Here is an 18,325-nt window from a genome sequence, read left to right as displayed (position 1 = left end):
GTGGTTGGTTGTCCTGCTGCAAGGGTCCATGGGAAAGAGCTGCTAGTGGATGCAGGGGCCAATGGCCAGGAGACAGTGACCTCTGACCACAAGGACCCAAATTCTATCAACAGCACCAACAAGCTTGGAAATGGTTCTTCCCCAGAGTCTTCACTGAGGACACAGCTGCCAGCACCCTGAATCTGGCCTGTGAGACCCTGAGCAGAGGACCCATGCAGGGTGCTGGTCTCAGACACAGAAAACTGTGAGCCAGAGGGTGCTGTTTTAAGCCACTAGGTTTATGGTAATTTGCCATCTAGCCATAGGAAACTAACTCAGGTCTTGGTTTCCTCTTAAGCCCTGAGGCCCTCAAGGGAGAAGCTCTCCTGCCTTCTCAGAGTCTCCCACCACCATGTCAGCTGCGGTCCATGTGACCAGGCATTCTAGGTTTTTAAGAAAAAAAAAAATTTTTTTCACATGCCACCTCCTGATTTTTAAAACTGTGAAAACTAACTTAAAAAAAATGTAACTGTGGGAGCCAGTGGTCTGCACAGAACCCAGCTCTAGTTGTCCACATCAGCTTATTCCAAAGTCTTATAAAATGACCTCCTAGAGGGTCCCATAAACAAAAGGTGTTGGGAAGCGTTACATGGTTTTGCAGGTTTGCGAGTCTCACTGATGTTTCAGAGGCTCTGATGTGGTAAAAGCATCTCCTGAACTATGTGCTCTAGTTTGGCTTTTGATGGTCGCTCTTCTCAAACTTTTTGACCAAGGAACCCATGAGCATAGACTGGCTGTAAGCATCACATATGCCACCATAAGCGTTTCATCCCAAGGCAGCCTCTCCTAACAAACAGAGAAAAGAGAATCTATAGCCACATGGACCCTGGGAAGGTGAGCTGGTTGGCCAGTCAGGTATTTCCCAAAGGACTGGAAGATACCAGGTGGATCAGGGATTGTGACAGCTAAGGCAGGGCACGGGACCTCATGGCCTCGAGAAGCCCAGGAGGCGTCAGCAACCCAGTGGTGATCCAAGCCAGGAGTCAACAACCAGTGAGAGTAGTGTGGGAGATAGGGACAGAATCCAGGGGGCTGAGTTACGGGACCACCCACAGGATGCACGCCACGGCCAGCCTCTGGTGGTAGTTGATAAATGAGTGTATTTCCAACTCAAAAGTCAGTTGACAAGTTGCATGAAATGAAACGCTGAAGAACATCAGAACCTCAGTCACCCTACCAAGGACACCAGCACGTTCCCTGGTGAACTGGGTAATCATTGTTGAACGCTGGAAGCATAGGTCCTCCATCTTTGTGTAACTCACAACGCAGTGGCTACAGATATGACATAGTTTAAATCTGGATTAACACTGTGCCCACCACTTCCTTAAATCTAGAAAATAAAAAAAGCAATAAACTAAGTCTGGATTTATAGCAAAAAGATATATAATAAAACAAAGCAAGGAAGAATGTTATGAGAAAAAGATGTTAAGGAAAAAATGAGGAATTATTTGTAATCACACAGATGACTGCCCAAAATAAAAATAACAAGCTATGCAATGGCTGAAGGAAATGGTGGAGAACCACCTTCTGATCACTGAGCAAAAGGCAAAGCACATGGAAAAGAAGCAATCAAGAGACAGGGCAGACCAACCTGCCTGGCAAGAGCCCAGGGCAGGAGCATCCGGAGATGGGCCAGCGGCCGGGGAAGGCAGCGCCTCACACCGCCGGCCTCCTGCACTCCCAGAGGGCTCCTGCTGCCATGTCTCTCAGCCCGCCGCCCACGCCCTTTGCTTCCTCCACCAAAGTAGCAGTGAGTCTGGGTTGGAGACACCGCTCACCCAAGCTTGATCATTTTCTGCTTGGAGGTCTCGCTTGGGTTTGCCATCCACTGGTTGGTTCACTAGGACCCCCATGGCACAGTGGTTAAGCATTTTTGCCTGTGAACTAAACGGTTGGTGCTTCAGACCCACCAGCTGCTCCACGCGAGAAAGGTGTGGCAGCGTGCTTCCGTAAAGACTTAGTCTTAGTGTTCGCACAGGGAGATAGTGCAGGGGGCAGGAATGCATAGGCAAGAAGGACACAGGGAAGAGGACACTACATGGAGGAAGAGCACTGTTACATTGTGCGGATTGTGGTCAACGTCATGAAAAAAAATGTATATGAACTGCTGTATGGAAAATGAATTTGCTCTGTAAACTCTCAAACAAATCACAATAAATATGAACAAATAAAGAAAGAGAGACAGACTTACAGCCTTGGAAACCACATGGGCTGCTTCTAGCCTGCTCTGCCGGGGTGCTATGAGTCAGAATCCACTCCATGGCATGGTTTGGTCTGTGTGTTGCCATATGGGAACATATCCATTTTTCTTGGGCTCATTGCTCATCCCCCTGCCAGCAGCCAAGTTTAGTGCTGTAAGATTTTATTTGCTTTCTAGGTAGAAAAAGAAATTGTATTTATCAATCCATCTTACTTTATCTTTACTGCCTTTAAAATTATAGACTCAACATACAGGCAAATTACAGGGAAGACAGACTGACAACGGAGCGGGATGGTTGTGAGCCCTTCTCTGTGACTCCCACCTTCTCTTCTCTTCTCCCTACTTTGTCTTCTCCCCGGCAGAGATCACCCACCACCTGAGTGGCTGTGTGCTGTGCTTGTTTCATTTGGTCATTGTCTCTCCCCGAAAATGTTAGCTCCATAGGCCAGGGATTCTTGCCTGCTTCACCTGCTGCCCGTAGCACAGCGGGCTGGACATGGGGAGTGCCCACTCCTTCTTATGGAGTGAATGGAGCCCAGACAGTACAGCCTAAGAGTAGGGTTGGCACAGGCTGGTGCCTTGGGTATGATGCAGGATGGGGAGCCCTTGTTTCTTCATGTGACAGTGAAGGGGATTGAGGAGACAGTGTCCCAGAATGATAAAGCAGGAACGGAGGTCTATGATTTCCAGTTACTAATGAGAAACGGCAGAGCTAACAGTCATCTAAGTGACAGAAGTACGGGTCATGTCTAGGAGTGGACATGGCGTCAACTTCCCTTCCTTCCTGAGAAGTCAAATAGGGAGTGTGGAAAATTGATAAATCCAGAGGCAGAAGTAAAAGCATTTTATTCAGAATGATGGTGGTAACAACAAGATCTGAAAACATGAACTGTTAAAATGGGTCTCTCCTGAGAGGAGGACTGGGGCACGAGACTTTCCTTTTTCATTTAATATCCGTCTACACAGCTTTAATATTTTTACTGGGCGTGCGTATTACTTTTATAATTTTAAAAAATGTGGGGAAAAAGCCATGTACATGGACTGCACTGTCTCTGCTTCCTGTAAAAATGTCTCCACTTATTGAAGATTTAGTATTATGCCGCTGGATTTTATAGAGGGCCAATATACACAATGGCCGTCTGTAGACTACATCAGTGTTGTTTGAAAAGTGCAATAAAAGGCATTTGTGTCCATTATGTTACCCAATGTCCCTTATACAAAAACTCATGCTGCAGACTTCTCCTAGATGCCAAACCTTCAAAAAAGTCGTATCAGTTGCAGAAAAGTAGCCACAACAGATACGAAAGAGGAGGAAGCTGGCTTGCTGAATACGTGAATATGTTCTCAAGTTAATAAGAAAGATGTCTAAATTCCTCAAGAGAAAAAAAAAAAGAGAGATAAAGGACACAGTGTCTAACAAGAGATGGGCCATTTTAAAGTAGCCAAATGAAACAGCAAAGTATATTCAGGGGAGGGAAAGGGAGGTTTCTGCTTAGGGGCATTGAGTGTCCATGGTGTGAGATACTTGGAGAAAGGATGGTGAGAATGACCTCACAGCACCAAGAATGGAGTTGATGTCACTGCCCTGTACATGTAGCAAGGGTTGTATTGGCAGGTGTCACAAACAGTGAATTAACATCTTTGTCTCCCAGGCTGGAAGAGTTGAAGGAAAAGAAAGAGAAAGAGAAGAAGAGAGGAGGGAGGAGAGGAGAGAAGCAGCCAGTGATGATGGTGCAGGGACCTGGGAGTCTCATGTCCACTGAACAACTGGATCACATGATCAAGGGCTTCAAAAACCAGGTACCTTCTAATCTAGCAGTTTCACTTCTAGGGATTCTGTCCCATTGCGTCAGTACCAACTCACAGCAACCCCACAACAGCACACGATACTCTGCTAGTTCCTGTGCCGTCCTCAACATCCCTGCCCTGCTTGAACCCATTGGGGCGGCCTCTGTGTCAGTCCATCTCGTTGACTGTCTTCCTCTTTCTCTGTCGGCTCTCTAGTAAAGGCAGTTAACGAGATGGACTGACATAGTGGCTGCACTGATGGGTTAGTGCCTAAGGCATCTGACTGCTAACCAGAAGGCTGGAGGTTCAAACCCACCAGCCACTCCTCAGAAGGAAGGTTGGGCAAGCTACTTCCGTACAGATACCACCCCGGAAACCCAAGGAGGGGTGGCTATGAGTAGAAATTGACTCGACGGCAGTGAGTTTGTTTTTTTGGGGGGTTCTACTTTACTAAACATGATGTCTTTGTCCAGGAACTGGTCCCTCCTAATCATGTGCCCACAGTACATGAGATGAAATCTCACTGTCCTCACTTCCAAGAAGCATTTTTGCTGTACTTCTTCCAAGACAGATGTGTTTGTTCATCTGGTGGCCCATGGTATATTCAATATTCTTTGTCAACACCATATTTAAATGCCTCAATTCTTCTGCAGTCTTCCTTATTCCTTATTCCAGTTTTCGCATGCAGGTACTGAAAATACCATGGCTCAGATCAGGAGCACCTTACTCGTCAAGTGACATCTTTGCTTTTTAACAGTTTAAAGAGATCTTTTGTAGCAGATTTGCCCAATGCAATACGTCCTTTGATTTCTTGACTGCCGTTTCCATGGCCATTGATTGTGGATGCAAGTAAAATGGAATCTTTGACACCCAATATTTTCTCCACTTATCATGATGTTGCTGAAATTCCAAGGATTTCGCTTAAGGAAATAACAGGGTCAGTATACAAGGTGCATTTCCATCAGATGACCAATAAAACCAACTGAGGGCCTGCTCTGTGCTAGGCATGCTCACTGTGAGAATTTTTTTAAATAATAGCTAAAATGTAGGAAACAAACTATTTATCCCCAAATGAGGACATGGTTAATTAATGAAGGAAATCTGTATCAGTCATTAAATTAGGCAATCATTAAAATGATGTTGGAAATTTCTATTTAAATTGCACAGAAAAGTGTTCCCAATATATGGTTAAATGAAGAGAAAACATTACAAAACACTGTAACTCATACCATTCACTTTATCTTTGTTTTTAATATTTTATTGTCTTTTTGTTAAAAGGACACACAGCAAAGCAGGTTCCTTCAACAACTTCTACACATGATGTTTAATGACATGGGTAACATTTTTCAGTTTGCACCAACATTCCTGTTAGTTTCCTTCTAGTCCCAATTCCATTGACGCAGTCTCACTGCCCCGAACTTCTCACCCGGCCTTAGAGGAGCTGTTGTCCATTCAGTGAGGTAGACTGGCACGGCCAGTGTCCTGTGCGTAATTCTCTTCACGAGTGTAGTTGTCAAAGGTGGAAATGTTGACCTTCTGAGCAAACCTGCCATTTAGTTGAAAGGTGGTTCTGGGGGGTAGTGTCTGTTCTAAGTTTAAACACTGCGTGCCCCACTTTGACCCACACCCCTGCAAGTGTTCTCAGTGCTCAATGTGCTCAGTGCCACAGGGCACCCAGTTATTATTTCAACATCTCGCACATGTTCCTGGGACACCAATTTTGTGCGAAACACTGAGAAGCAGACAGGAGAGGTGCCTCTGCCCGGGCTTGGAGGGGCGCAGGGTCTCCCGGTTACATCTGGAGCGGGCCTTGTCTTTCCCTTCACAGTATTTGTCAGGATGTGTGACCCCCACCCTTGCGCGTGCTATCCTGTCACTCCCTGCTGCTTCACTTCACCAGAGGGTCCGGGAGAGCCCATTTTGGCCACAACCTGACACCCAGGGCCTTGCCCAGGAGATGGAGTCCCTGGGTGATGCAAATGGTTGCTGAGCAGAAGCTGGAGGCGCGAGCCCCAGCCAGAGGTACCTCGGAGGAACCCTGGGAACGCACTTCTGAAAGCTTGGCCACTGCGACCCGGGAGCCCAGATCTGCTCCGACGCCTGCGGGGCCGCTGAGCTGGATTTGGGTTGGGCGTTTGGTCTGGCACCGTGGGTGTGCGGGTGCAGTCCTGGCGGTGGGATGAAGAAATAAGGCCGCACGGCCTCACAGCTAGAAGGCCCAAGGGTCAAAATGCAATTCGAGAGGTTCACTCAGGCTCTCGGCCCCACCCCGCCCTGTGTTCCTGAGGACTGCCTCACATGCTTCCCGATGGGTGCCTCGTGCCCGGGCCCATGTTCTGTCCCCAGGCCCGTGTTCCTACTGTTAGGTGCGTGCTCGTGGATGTGAAAGGAAGCACCCCTCCACGGGCAGTGACGATGAACAGGACGGTCTCTCCTCCTTCTCAAGTGCTTTCGTTCAAGCTGCTCCCAAGCAGCCCCGGCGGGAAGCAGAGGACAGGCAGGTGGGCCGGGGACTGAGGCGAGGCTGGGCCAAGGCTCGGGAGGCCGCGGGTCTGCAGGCCTCTCCTTCCCTTCCTCCTCCCTCCAGGCTCTGCTCCCCAGCGCACCCCTAGATCTTCCCATATGTCTTCTAGGACCAGGGGGACCTGGTCCGTCCACAGAACAGTGGCCACAGGCTTGCCTGCTCCTTCTTGTGGTGATCGCCCTTCCTCTGTGTCCACTCAGAGACTCTCTAAAGAAACACGATGACAAACAGGTGAAGACAAAGCCAGCACAAGGGAACCCCAGAGGGGCCAGCTCAGATGGGTGCCAGGTGCTGGGGGTGGAAGGCAGCTGGGGCAGGAGCCAGTCAGCCCCGTGGAAACAGCTTTGTTGACATGAGCGTCCAGCCACCTTTGGTGACGATGGAATCATTTGAAGCTGCTTCTCAGCTTTTATCTCTTCGTGGGGTTACCTGTTAGAGCCATGCTGGCATCCGTGGGAGGCTTTCCGTGGGTGGCTTTGGAAAGGCAGAACTTAGGAAGTAGACAGTTCTCATAAAGCAGAGTAATGAGTTCGTCCAAAGCATGAGCTATTGATTTAGCATCAGCTAAGAAGTCATCTGAACGCTCCACGAAGAATATGTTTTCAGATCTAAAATCTTCTAATGGATATGCCAATTCTGAGGAGGCTTTCCTTGCTAAGTCTAAATCTTTCCCTTGGATAGCACCGAGTGGCTGTCACGCTCGCTGATCCCATGACGAATGGGGTTAGGGTCCACATTTCCGTTTTCCAAATGACTCTTCCAGTGGGGCTGCAGCAGGCAGGCGGCTGGTCCCGAAGCTGGTAGACAGACAGGAGGGCAGCACCCCCTCCAGGTGGCTCCTTGCACCCCCCAGATCTCGCCCTGGACGAGAGCACCAGTGGTGTCCCCACAATTTTGCAGCTGAGGCTGCTCTCCGGAGAGATGGGACAGCTTATAAGAACCCTGTGGGGTCTTAGAATGAGAGGCCCCCGAGGCATAGGCGAGGAGCCCTGGTGACACACTGGTTAAAGCACTGGGCTGCTCACCAAAAGATCAGCAATTCGAACCCACCAGCCACTTTCCAGGAGAAAGATGAAGCAGTCTGCTTCTGTAAAGGCTGACAGCCTTGGAAACCTACAGGGAACTTCTCTGTGTCCTACAGGGTCTCTATGAGTCAGAATTGACTCAACGGCAGTGGATTTGGGTTTTTTGGTTTGATAGCAGTAACGGTTCAGTGTTGGGTGACTAGCCAAAAGGTTGGTGGTTCGAACCCACCCAGCACTGGCATTGAAGAAAAGGCCTGACAGCCTGCTCCATTAAGACTGTTACTGTTAGTTGCCTCTGAGGCGACTGCGACTCCTGCCGACCCCGTATACACAGTAGAAGTGCGTTCTCTAGGCTCTGAGTTTGCAGAAACAGGTCACCAGTCCTTTCTTCTGAGGGCTCTGCTGGATTCCAACCACCCAGCTGTCAGCCAGTGTTGAGCCCTTGTTCATAGAGCCACTGAACACATTGCGGGACATGGTTTGCTCTGACACACGTGGGGGCGCCAGGAGTCAGACTCGACTTCACCGTCTGCAGCCCCTCAGTGCTCGCTCCGCATAGGCTCTGCTCTAGCAGTCCACGGTCAGACACACAGCAGGTGGGCACTTTGCAGCGGACACTGACACTTTGCAGAGCTGTGCCCAAGGCCAGGCAGGCCCCAGAGAAGGACATCATGCTGGGTGAAGTAGAGGACCGTCGACAAGAGCCTCGACGAGATGGGCTGCAGAGCAGCTCGGACGCTGGCTCAAACCTGGCGATGTGAGGGTGGCGCAGGACCGGGTATTGCTCCTGCTGCTCTACGAGGGTCACTGTGAGTCAGAGGCGACTGGACCCAACAACCACCACAGCAACACAGCTGGCAAACGCAAAGCTGCAATTTGCCCTGATCATCCGGGTCCAGCCTCAGGGGCGAGAATGGCAGAGAGGCCTGAGCCACCTCCTCCCCGCCCCCCTCGCCTGACCTGTCCCCCAGCCCACCCGAGCACAAGCTCAGTGTTCCTTCTTTCCTCGTTCAGGCCCCACCAAGACCACAGCCAAGCCATCCCCAGAAAGCTGGGGCCAGCTGGGCCTCGGGCCGGTTTCAGCCTCCCTGTCCTGCAGCACAGGGGCCCCTGCGCTAGGAGGCCCAGCGGGAGATGCCCAGTCTGTCCGCAATCCTTCCTTCTGGGGTGGACTCGTCTGGTCTTGTATCAATATTAGTTACATAGGCCACATGGTTGAGTTTTTTTTATTATTGATTTTGTTGCTTTGCTGTGCAGGACTTCTCCCAGGGCTTGCTCATAATAATGTTTTCAGGCTGACGATGTCTCCCTTAAGAGGAATTAATACTGGAATCAATTGTCTGAAGGCGCATCTACTTATGAAATAAACTATACTAAGCACACCACAGTGTCTTGGGAGCGGCATGCACATCATAATATATGGAAGCCTATTGGGCATTCTTGTTTTTAACTTCCTGAATCAGTTTGCAAGGGATGAAATGTCTTTCTAGAACATTCTCTGTTCAAGAGAAAAACGTACCCAGAGCTGCTTCTGAATGCAGAGGAGTGCTGGGCTGAGAGGCTTTGAGGGTCCACCTGGCAGGGCTCACGGGGCTCCTGGGACACCCCTCCAACAGCAGCAGGAAGCGGCTCAGCCCCAGAGAGGCCTCCAGCAGCAGTGCTGGCACCCAGGTGCACAAGCTCCACTCTTGTGAGATCACTGTCCCTATCGGGACCACCTGAGGTATCCCTGCTGGAGGAGGCCGGCTCATCGGAAGCCTGTCCATTCAAGGAGGAGTCAAACTCAAAGCTGCATCTCAATGCCCATGTCTTTAAGTGTTAACCATCTGCTCTAAGCACCATGGTGAGATGCAAACACACACCTGTGTTGTATCCTAACGCTGAATTCTTTAAACTCATAGCCCTAGACTTTCTACCCTCATCACGACACTCCACACTCGCTTCCTGACACAGCTGCACTGCAGCTTGCTCTGCACGGCCCACACCAGGCTTGAGATGGATAAGAGAAATGCCAGGAGAGAGGGCTGCCTGGGAAGAGCAGGAGACAAAGCCATGCCCTGACCATGCCGGACACCTTTGAGAGAACCTAGATGCCAAGTTCAAGGGAGTCTCAGGTTTACCCACCAAAGTGAGCCCAAGTGTGTCCTGTTGAGCAGGGCAGGTGGGCCATGGACAGCACCCACAGGGAAGACTTCTGTGCAGAGAGCAGGGCCCTGCCCACCCAGGGCCTCCCTCATGTTTGCCCAGGGACTGCTGAAGTGCAGAGAGACAGGGCTGACCCATCCTAGCCTTCCTACACTGGCAGATAGTCAGAAGTGAGCACACGTATTCTCTGCTCTAGGCCTGGGGTTGGCACATGGGCAGTAGATACCACCTGGTGGCTGACTCATGACAGGCAAAAAAAAAAAAAGTCACTGCCACTGAGTTGATACCAACTTATAGCGACCCCCATTGGGTTTCTGAGTAGGTTGCCTAGCCTTGCTTCCACAGAGTGGCTGGTGGGTTTGAACCACCAACCTTCTGATTAGCAATCAGATGCCTTAGGCACTGTGCTACCAGAGCTCCTCATGATGGGCTGGTTAGTTAATTAATCCATGACATGTTCTCGTCCCCTCTTCTCCAGATTGTCCATGCAAGATCTCTCTGGAAACAAATGACCTTACATCACAGTGCCTCTGCCTCCTGATGGCTGCCTCATCTCCCACACCCAGGGGAACATTCTGGAACCTGGATGCTTCACTTTGGGGTTTCCAGCTTTCCCCAGCCCTGGACAACGTTCTCCTCCCTCTAATGCTTCACCCTGCCTCGTACGTGGTGGGTGTTAGCTATGGTCCAGTCAGCCCTGACTCACGAAGACCTTATGTGTGACCCAACAGTATGCTGCTCAGTTTTGCACCGTCTTCAGAATCCTTGGTGTGTTTGATAGTTAATAAATATTTCTTGGACTATGAGAAAAGAGAGAGAATCACTGGGCCCACAGACTCAAGACCTTGGTCTCAGGGGACATCGTGCTCAACTGACACACAGAGTTCATAAAAAGTTTGTTCTGCAACCTGCTTTGGTGAGTAGCCACTGAGGTCTTAAAAACTTCTGAGCAGCCACCTCATATGCAACTATTGGTCTCCTCTCGTCTGGAGCAAAGAAGAGGGAAGAAAATCAGAGTCATCTGGAAACAATTAGCCCAATGACAAGATGGACCACTAGGACCTCTGCTCCACGACTCCGAGACCAGAAGAACTAGGTGGTGCCTGGCTACCAATGCCAACCACTTGGAAAGGGATCAAATCTAGAGATCCTGGATAGAGTGGGAGGAAAAATGTGGAGGAAAATTGAAAAACACCAAAATGACCATAATTACTGGTCGGAAAGAGACTGGTGGATCCCCCAAGAGTATGGCTCCAGGATGCCCTTCAGGCCTAGAAATGGACTCACTTACATGGACTGGCTCTTAGCCCAACAGTGGAAAGACCTACACAGAGAATGCTGACCCCAGGTTGATGCACCCACCTACTCTAGGGAGATGCACCTCCTGGATCAGTCAACCATGAGACACCAGAGGGGAGCTCTCACATGGGGCAAAGCTGGACAGACAGGAGGGCACAGATGAGAGGGGCACAGAGAGGCGATGAGAGGGGCACAGAGAGGCGAGGGGCACAGAGAGGCGAGGGGCACAGAGAGGTGAGGGGGGAGAGTGTCGTACGGTTGGGATGGCAATCTGCCGCGAAATCAGATGTGCACGAACCCATGAGTGTAAAACAAGCTTCTACATAAATCTGCACTCAAAGCACAATAATAATAATAATAAACTATTGTATGTAAAAAAAAAAAGAGAAAGAAAAGGACGGAGTCCCTGGGCGATGCGCACAGTTAACACTCTCAGTCGCTGAGAGGCTGGAGACGCGAGTCCATCAGAGGTGTCTCCGAGTGCCCTGTGATCCACTTCCGAGAAGTCAGCCATTGCCAAGTGTGTGGAGCACAGCGCTGTTCTGACACACGGGGTCCTCCAGGCCTTGGCGCCCACTCAACGGCGACTATTTCCTGCAAAAAAAAAGCGAAGGTAACGCACCTTCTGCAAGACACCTCGGGAACCCCAGCCCCGCGACGACTGCACGCCAACTTCCTTCCGGCCAAGGGTAGGAGGCACTAGAAGCAAAGCCGGGAACGCAATGGGTCTTGAGATCAGCCTGACACCCCGCTCTGCACCCACAGCAGCCATTTGATCGGCCTCCTCCCACTTCCTGTCAACCGCCAGGTGGTGTGGGCGGGGCTGACCCTAGCCCCGCCTCCCCTCCCTCCCTCCCCTCAGGGATTGGCTAAGAACGGGCATGTGACTCAAGCCTCTGGCCCACGGGGGTTTCCTGGGTCATTTTTGTTGCAAAAGGCTGAGGCATTTTCATCAGGAGCACTGGTCCCAGCCAAGAACTGAAGCTGCTGCCGTCAGTCGGTTCTGAGTCGTGGCGACCCCCGGTGTTACCGAGCAGAGCGGGTTCTCCAGGATGTCATGTTCACGGGAGCAGGTCGCCAGGGCTTTCTTCGTCGGCACACTGTGTGGGTTTGAACTGCCAACCTCTCGGTGAGTAGCCAAGGCTAGTAGTGGAGTGTTAATACCCAGGCTGCTTCTCAAAACGCTGTGAGCGCTATGGACAACAGGAAACGGCTTCACATTGGACCACGGTTTGCTTATTTATATTTCACTTATTGTCTATTCCAAGACACAGGTTTTTTCACCTTTTAGCATCAATATAAACAGACTCTGCCCTGTAATCAAGGCATCATGTAACCTCTCCACTCAGGCAGCTCTCAGCCAAATCTGGTCTGTGCTTGCCAGCATTTGTCACAGCCGATCCTACTCCTGTCACTTCGTTGGAGTTGTACGTATCACTGGTGCCAATGGGCTAAAGTTAACGTTTGTTAAAGTGTCTTCAGAGGGACCCAGTGTGACTGGGCGGTGGAACTGCACAGCTGAAGTTGAATTGTGCAGTTGGGTATTGGTGGTGGTGGTGTCTGCTGCTGAGCGGGCCTGACTCACAGCGACCTCAAGCACCGGGGAGTGGACTCTGCCCAGTGCTGCCTCGTCCCTGCAACCAGTTGCAGATCGGACGTCTGTGACCCACAGGGCTTCCATTGGCTGGTTCCGGAAGCACAACGCCAGCCTTTCTTCCCAGTCCGTAGTCTAGAACCTCCACTGGAGCTGGCAGCCGGTGGGGGCCACGGATGAGGTTCACCAGGCAGGAATCAAACCCTGGTCTCCCATGTGGAAGGCGAGAATCCCACCACTGAACCATGGCTGCCACAACTGGGCCTCTTGGAAGGTTCACCATGAGACCATATGTTTTTGCCAAACGACTGTTGAGTGGGCATTCAGAAGGGACAACACTACCTGTAGATGAAGTTGTGTCATGCCTGGTTACCTCGGTGTGTACAGAAGGACTGGCTGCTACACGTCCTGCAATGCATCCACTGGCAGGAGAAATGGCCAGTGCCCTCGGAGTGCATGAACTGTGGCGCCAAGAAGCTGTTGTGATGGATGCTGGTGTTCTGAATGCCTGTCTTTGCGTGTATCCTGGTTTAATTGGCTGGTGTTTTCTTTCTTGGTTGTTGTCTCAGCTCTCTAATGCTGCTGTAACAGAAACACTACAAGTGGGTGGCTTTAACAAACGGAAATTTCTTTTCTCACAGTTTAGGAGGCTAGAATTCTGCATTCAGGCTGCTGGCTGTAAGGAAAGGCACTCTCTCTCTGCCTGCTCTGGAGGAAGCGGCTCTCTCAGCTGCTGTTCCATGCTTCCTTGTCGATCTTCATGTGGGGTGACATCTGCCTTCCCCCATCTCTACTTGCTTGCTTTGTCTCTTGTTTAATCTGCTCTTTTATATCTCAAAGGCGATTGATGGAGGATGTACCCTACACAAAAGGCAATAAAGCAAAAGCGTGTGACCAGCACAACATCATTAAGGAAGAGAAAGGCACAGAGAGAGTCACACAAGAGGTACAGACAACAAAGGTCAGTGTTATGACACAATACCGCGTTATCAGTAATAACAACCATTACCTATGGTGGATACATATGTCAAAAGGTAAGAAGGTCAGGTATAGGTAGATAGGCCAGCAGGAATATACCCATGACCACATATAGGTTTGGTAGTTGTATGTGCTATAAAAATATCCACATATATTATAGAGCTAACAGGGGACACAGTTAGGATAACATATTAGCTACAACAAAGCAGCTTGAATGAGTGGATTGCTAGGCCTTCAGGCTCAGGACCGTGGTCATGGTGGACACAGCATAGTAGACACAAGCGTTGTTCTACATCTTACTCTGGTGAGTAGCAACTGGGGTCATAAAAGCTTTAGAGCGGGCATCTAAGATGCAACAACTGGTCTCTCCTCATTTGGAGCAAAGAGGAATGAAGAAAGTCAAAGATGCATGACTGCAATAGTCCAAGGGACTAAAGGACCATGGAAACCTCAGCCCCCACCACCCCAAGACCCAAAGAATTAGATGGTGCCCAACAACCACTGCCACCCACTCAGAGGGATCAAAACTGGAGATCCTGGATAGAGTGGGAGAAAAATGTGGAGTAGAATTCAAAACCATAAGAAAAGATCAAGATTAGTGGTTGGATAGAGACTAGTGAACCCCCCCAGACCATGGCCCCGACTCACCCTCTGGGCCCGGAATTGAACTCACTCCTGTGGTTTAACTCTCAGTGAAACAAGATAATCCTACAAGCTGAACATCTACACCAGGAAGACGCAATCCATAGAACAGTCAACCATCAGAAAGGCAGCATTTGTGCAGGGAGAAAGGCAGGGAGGCAGGAATGCATGAGAAAGAAGGACATAGGGAAAGGGTGACCACAAGGAGGAAGTGGGAGGAGAGCTTTTCCACTGCAGGGAATGTAACCAGTGTCACCAAACAAAATGTGTATGAACTGTTGAATGGAAAATGAATCTGCTCTGTAAAATTTCACCCAAATCACAATGAAAGGTTAGATAAATAAATAAAGACACCCCACACTAACCCGCCTCATTATTATAACAACAACAACAACAACAAAAAAAACCCATTCTCAAATGGGATTCGAACCACAGGTATAGGGTTAGGATTTACAACACATATTTTAGGGAGACACAGCTCTGTCCTTAGTTCATTCATAGAATCATGGTACATCTTAGAAGCTATGGCACTTAACCTGGTGAGATAACACATAACAGAAACAATTCAGTGACACAACGCTCCCTTTAGGGTGCATTCACTCCAAACACTTCCTATCTTATTCTCTTTCATCTTAGAAACAGTTCTTCCATGGCTTCCTGATCCACTAATGGGCTCTGATCTGCAGTGTGGAAAACACTGATGGAGAAGTAGGGGATACCATCACCTCAGCCATGCTGAGGTGGCCCATCGAAGAGACGGGAACATCGCTGTCCAGCCTCTAAGCCAGTGCATTCCTGGAGCTGGGTCTTTGCTAGTGAAGCAGGAATGTGAGCCCCAGCTATTCATGTTTACCAAGGGGGTGATGTCTGTCCAGTCTGTGTCTGACGCTGGTTGGCAGCTGGACTTCCCGTCCCGAGCGTGTGTTTCCCATGGCTGCTTCAGGGGCTGCGAGGTGGAAGGTTGCACCTCACAGAGACGCCTGCTGGGGTTCCTGTAATTCATACTGTGGCTTGGGAGAATCAGAAAAAGCCCTTGCTGGATGCACATCACTTCCTCTCATCAGGAAGTGATCACCCTCTTCTGATGCAGTAGAACAAGATTGTGACCTAAACTCTGCTCCATACTGTCAACACCTCTGGGTCTGCGGTTCTACCGAGGGCAAGCCAGGAGCAGAGACCTGGGATGGATGTGACCACGCCATGTTGCTGGTGTCATTGTCCCTAACCTCAGGGCCCATTCCATTAGTGTACCTCGGCCCATCTGGCCATTCCTCAACAGGAAACTTCTACAATTTACAGGCAGGGTCTCCTGAAGAGCTACTGTGCACCTGTGTCATAATAAGGCCTCTTCATTCTCTGTTTCTCTCTCAGTACTGGAAACAGCCACCTCAGAGCTTGGCTCTTGGTGGCTCGGCAGGCATTCCGAGGAGCGTATACATAAGAGTGGCTAGGAGTTCACTCTCTTTTGCATGCGCTGTGAAAAGTTTACAAGGTGGCTTCTAAAAGTATGCCAGAAATGCAAACTAGAGGTGGACGACATTCAGAAAATGCTCAGCCACTACACTTGGTCCCATTAGCTTTGCCACTTAGCACAGCTCCTTGATTTGCTGGTGCACATGGTCCATTGATCTGTCAGTAGGATGAGGGTGGCAAGGTCTTCAGTGTGGCAGTCCCCAGGGTCTGGCAGGCACTAGCTGGTGGCCTTGGGCAAAGAGAGCCACCTCCCCAGCCCAGCATCATCCTCATGTGGGCACATTAGCCTGTCTTGGGAGAAGTTGTGCGGATGGGCGAGCAAGTCTGGAAAGCCCGGACAGCATGACAGCACAATGGAACTTCGGCAGCAGTGTCTTCAGGGCCATGCGTCTTGTAAGGCGGGCTCTCCCGCAGCCTCTGTAGGACTCTGCCACCCAACCCAGTGTAGATTAACTGATGTGCAGTCAGCAGGATGAGTGTGTCAGCATGCCTTCCTGCTCTTATCTGTCCTTGAATCATACATGTTTTTAATTTATTGAGTGACACCCTGCCATATTCCAACGTGGATCTCAGTGGCTTAGAATCCACATTTACTTCAGGCACTGATTCTATTCTGCATGACCTGTAGTGATGGACACGTGGCAGCATGCATTTGCCAGCTTACAGGATAGTCCAGCACAGAGTGAGCCTTAACGTGCACTGGGGACTTGCTTAGCTTCAGCTAATGGTAATACGTCAAACTTGGCTCATCAGTTGTGACAAATGTACCACTGGGATGAACTGTATGGACAGAAGTGCATCTTCCCAAAATGAGTGTTGTGAATCCCAGCCTCTACCCCTGTGGATATCCCATCTGGGAAGAGGGTTTGTGTTGCCGTGTTAATGAGGCCATCTCAGCATAGGGTGTCTTAAGCCATCACTTCTCAGATGTAAGAGCAGATTAAGGACAGAAGCAAGGAGACACAGACTGGGGAAGCCAGATGCCACGTGGAGGCCACCAAGGAACCAAGAACAGAACCCGAAAAGACACAAGGACCTTCCCCCAGAGCTGACAGGGAGAGAAAGCCTTCCTGTAGAGCCAGCGTCCTGAATGCACACTTCTCACCTAAACTGTGAGACCACCACTCGTCTCTCAGTTTGTTGTACTGTGAATGGCTACCGTATTGCTGTGAGGCTGGAGGCTATGCCACCAGAATTTAAAGTATCACGTCACTCATGGTGGACGGGTTTTTTCAACAGGTCCAGACTAAGACAGACACTTCTCAAAGAATTGGCCAGTGAAAATCCTATGAACAGCAACGGAAGCAGCAGTCAAGAAATCAGATAATGAGAATTCCGGCAAGATGGCGGACTAGGCAGAAAGACTGCACAGCCCCTCTTCAACAAAGAAAAGGGAAACCAATTAACACAGACACAGAAGATAATCCTAGACCCCTGAGCCTTGAAGGGAAGGATATAGAAGTGGACTAAACCCCAACAAGTAGAAGAATTTGCGTGAAAATACCAAAAAAGGAGACAGACGGAGTTGCTGTCTGGCAGCGATCCTGAGTGATCCTGATGGCACAGACAGCTTGGAGATTCCTGAGTGGTGGTAGGACCTAAGATTAACCTAAAAATCACCCTGCTAGCCAGGGACTGCACAGAGGACTGTGCACAGTGGCTGGGGAACAAACGGAGAAGTTGAAGAGAAAGGTGAGCTGAGCTGTGGACTTTTGCCGGTCCGGAGGTTGCCGCCATTTTGCAGGTTTAAAAAAGCAGCTTGACTATTTTGGATATTTGAAGAGACAATGCTCTTGCAGATTTCTGGGGCTTAAGAACAGGTTCTACTTTCCAGCAACCCCAAGGACACTCAGGACCTGCAAGACTGACAAAGTACGACATTCCTCCTGTTACTCTTATAACCCACACCCACTTGTTGAACAGAGATGCAACCAACCCCCACTCCCACCTACCTTCTGTGCCTGCAGGAACTCCATCACAGTCTGTGTGCTCAGATGGAGCCTGGGTACCCTGCCCTGTCCTCCACTGATTTTTTTTTCTCTCTTTTTTTGTTTTTCTTTTTTTCTTTTTTGCTTTCTTTTTCTGGTGATTAGTTTGCTTGTATTTGTCTGTTTTAAAACAACTATTATTAATAATATTTTTATCCTTTTTACTATTAATCTTCCCCTCCCAGGTCCTAGTTTTCAGCAATTTTTCTTTTCCCTGTGCCTGGTTGAAAATTTTTTTCCCCCCATTTTTCTCATGGTTAAACCCATTCCTTATTTTTCTTTTTGCATTTTTCCCATTTTTTTTCCTTCATGATTCTCCTTCTCCACTTTTTTTCTCTTAATGCCCTATCCCCAGATATTGCAAGTTTTCTTGCTTTTTCTTCTTCTTTTTCCCTGTTTTCTTTTCTTCGTTACTGTTCCTGTGTGATTACATGGTGTGTTTTTTGTCCATGTACTTTTAGTTTTTTGAAGGTTATTCGATTATAATTTGTGCCTAATTGAGTGGGAGACAACAACAGTCCCCATAAGACACAACTACACCCACACGTCCTGCAATTTCACTTACTGAGCGACAGGCACTACCTCCTTCTCCACCAACAGGCCAATGATAAAAAAACCACCAAGAAGAGC

The sequence above is a fragment of the Orycteropus afer genome, unplaced genomic scaffold, assembly GCF_000298275.1.
Source record: "Orycteropus afer afer isolate SDZICR_OR568_19922 unplaced genomic scaffold, OryAfe1.0 scaffold00038, whole genome shotgun sequence".
In the NCBI taxonomy this organism is placed as follows: Eukaryota; Metazoa; Chordata; class Mammalia; order Tubulidentata; family Orycteropodidae; genus Orycteropus; species Orycteropus afer.
The sequence above is the reverse complement of the archived record's forward strand: the minus strand, read 5'-3'. Positions refer to the sequence as shown.